Genomic DNA, 3,124 nt, shown 5'->3' on the forward strand with positions numbered 1-3,124 from the left:
GATCCCACATTCTCTACCCCATGAGTGAAATAAAATAACAGTACATTGATCAATTCACGTAGCCTCTTTGTTTTGCTTTGCTTGTCGCGCTTAATTTCTCATCATGGTGGAATTAACAATGAACGGGTTGATTTCTCAACAAAATAGGATAGGACTGACTACATTAGTTAGTTAGCTTATTATTTTAATAAATCAAAATGATTATAAAAAGATTAAAAGCATGTGGTATTTTTTTCTCCCGTTGCAACGCACATGCTCTTTTGCTAGTAATAATAAAGCATGGAGTGCTTATGTCGTCCGTCACGGCGTTTTTGCAAAAAAGTCCTTGTCGTTTCAGATAATTAATCCGCAGTCCTTTTGTAAGTTGGGTCGAACCGTTTTTTACTTTTTATGAAAACCCCCCTGTATTTAATCTGAACTAACCCGCGGTCCTCCCGTGGTCAAGGTAAGCAGCGAGCTCGCCCTCCTTCGATCCAGATCGAGGCGGCGGGGATGTGGACGGCGCGGAGATTTGACGAGGCCAGCAGCTGCAGCCCGGCCGCGCCGCCCAGCAGCTTGACCTTCAGCTCGGGGCCGTCGACGAACCCGCAGCACTGCAGGATGGAGGCGGCGGAGGAGACGAGGACGACAAGGTGGAGGAGGAGGCGCGGAGGATGCGAGGACGGCGAGCCCAGTGCGGGTGAAAGCTGAAGAACCGTAGGATTCCGTGGTGGTGACATCGGTCATCGTCGCGCCGGCGCTGTACGCCGCATGGTGCGCGAACGGGTTGCCCGGCGTGGCGATCTGCTCCTCCCCCTCCAGCATCCGCACCACGTTGCCCATGGATGGTCCGTCCTCAGGCCGGAACTGCACGCACCATAGGGCCACCTTGCACATCCTTGCCGCCTTCTCTGTGTCGTCCAGGTCCCCCGCGGCCATTGCGCGCGCCAGCACGACGTCCATATCGCCGGCCTCGAACCGGTGCCACACCCACCGCGGGTACCACTCCTGGCTCTCACGGCTGTGCAGCCCGAGCTCCAGGTTCCTCCGCCGCCCGAGCATCTCAAACAACAGCATCCCGTAGTTGTACACGTCGCACTTTTGCGTGACCGGCAACGGCATCCACAGCTCCGGTGCCGCGTAGCCGGGCGTCCCCAGGCGCCAGTGATGGTGAGGTGGGTGTCCTCCGTGTCGCACAGCTTGGCGAGCCCGAAGTCGGACACCTTGGGCGCCATGTCGGCCCCGAGCAGCACGTTCTCCGGCTTGATGTCGTAGTGGATGATGCGGTGCTGGCACTCCTCGTGCAGGTACCGCACGGCCTTTGCCGTCCCGACGGCGATCTCGTGGAGCTTGTCGAACTCGATGACGCGGCCATCGGGCGCCGGCGTGCCGAACAGGTGCCGGTCCAGCGAGCCGTTCACCATGTACTCGTACACAAGCGCCTTCACCGCGGCGTCGAAGCAGAAGCCGTAGAGGCGGATGAGGTTGATGTGGTAGGTCCTCCCAATGGTGTCCACCTCTGCCATGAACTACTCCTCCGCGCGCCTCCCGAGCGTGCTGTTGAGGACCTTCACGGCCACCGACGTGCCGTCGGGGAACCTGCCCATGTACACGACGCCGAAGCCGCCGGAGCCGACCTTGTGCGCGAAGCCCTGGGTGAAGCCCCGCAGCTGCTGCGAGATGAAGTGGACGGGCTGCTCGTTCTGGACGCCCTCGATGAAGAATCTCATGCTCCCCATCTCGACGTCGTCAGCCTCGTTCTGGGCGGCTCTCGGCGTGATGCCGGCGGCTGCTCCGTTGCCGAGCCACGCGTCCCGGTGACCGCCCAGCTTGTCTTCCTTGTGCAGATACATCTGCACAGCGACCTTGGCGCACAGGTAGATCGCGATCGTGGCCACCACTGTCACTATACCGGCCACCAGCACTCCAACTGCAATATGCAAACCCAAAAGCACCTGAGAATCGAGAACAAATCAACGAATTAATCTAGCTAACAGCTGAGTATATCACACTTACTGATTGACAAGGCGAGGATGCCGCTGCTAAGCGCCATGGCGATCGAGAAGCAAGTCTAGGGGACGGCAGGAAGCAAGGATCGATTATGTGTCCGGGTATGAACGTGTTGTTTCCTTTACTTGCAACTGTATGCATCATTAATTCGACATTTCTGATATATCTCGGTTGTCAACTCTGTGGGTGATCTGACACGTACGTCTTGAAAGTGTGTAGCCAATGGCAATGCCTCTCTCGAATAAAACAATCGTTTGTGTCAATCCGTTCTAGAAATTTTTAGTCTTGATGATAAGGAGGAAAAAATTGGATTACCAAGGCTAAAGGTAAATTTACAATTCCTGTGATAGGAACCCAGTTCATACATGAAACAAATCAATACCTGGATCAAATATCTTAGGTTTCCCTTTATTATATTATAAATTACTCAAACTAAAGGTAACTTCAAATTGCTTAAAACATCAAAGTAAACGAGTAGTTTCTAGAGAGTGTGTACATAAAAGTAGAACTTAACACATACGGATTCTAGACGCATCAATGCTTAATAGGAATATGCAAAACACAAATAACGGCTAAAGTTCAATGGACTGCATTAGCTTCCACAACTAAAAAACCTCTACCATTGCTGAATATCATTCGAAACACATGTTTCTCTGTTTGTCCTGATGGTACCAGATATTGCATTTGGCTCTCGCACTAGAGTTGTTCTGGATGTTGGCTGGGAGTCGGCTCATACAACAAAGCTTGAAACAGCCAGCATTGAAGAAAAAGTCGTTTCATATAGCAAAAGCTTGAAACAGCCAGCATTGAAGAAAAATACAAGGTTTTTACTCAAATCATGCCTCAAGCTCTCACATTGATGACTGATGTTTTTGGAAATTATGTTGTTCACAAGGTATTGAACTATTGACAACAATTATTTGTCCCGGTGCTATAAACATCCTGGCCTCACCATAAACTTTTGAACCAGTGTTTTAAGCATGTGAGCATGGCTCAGATAAAGGAGCTAGATGATCAGCTAATCGGGCAAGTCTTAGCACTCAACCTTCAAATGTATGGCTACCGAGCTATACATAAGGTTCTTGATGTCTTCTAAAGTACAATAGCGGCCATATTATCATCTTAAAAACAATTA

At 51.2% G+C, this 3,124-nt stretch overlaps 1 pseudogene; it reads right to left on the minus strand.

The window, feature by feature from the left end:
- Nucleotides 1-408: 408 nt before the first annotated feature.
- LOC123426083 lies at nt 409-2,043 on the minus strand (annotated as a pseudogene).
- Nucleotides 2,044-3,124: the final 1,081 nt, after the last annotated feature.

Source organism: Hordeum vulgare, chromosome 2H (genome assembly GCF_904849725.1).
Source record: "Hordeum vulgare subsp. vulgare chromosome 2H, MorexV3_pseudomolecules_assembly, whole genome shotgun sequence".
In the NCBI taxonomy this organism is placed as follows: Eukaryota; Viridiplantae; Streptophyta; class Magnoliopsida; order Poales; family Poaceae; genus Hordeum; species Hordeum vulgare.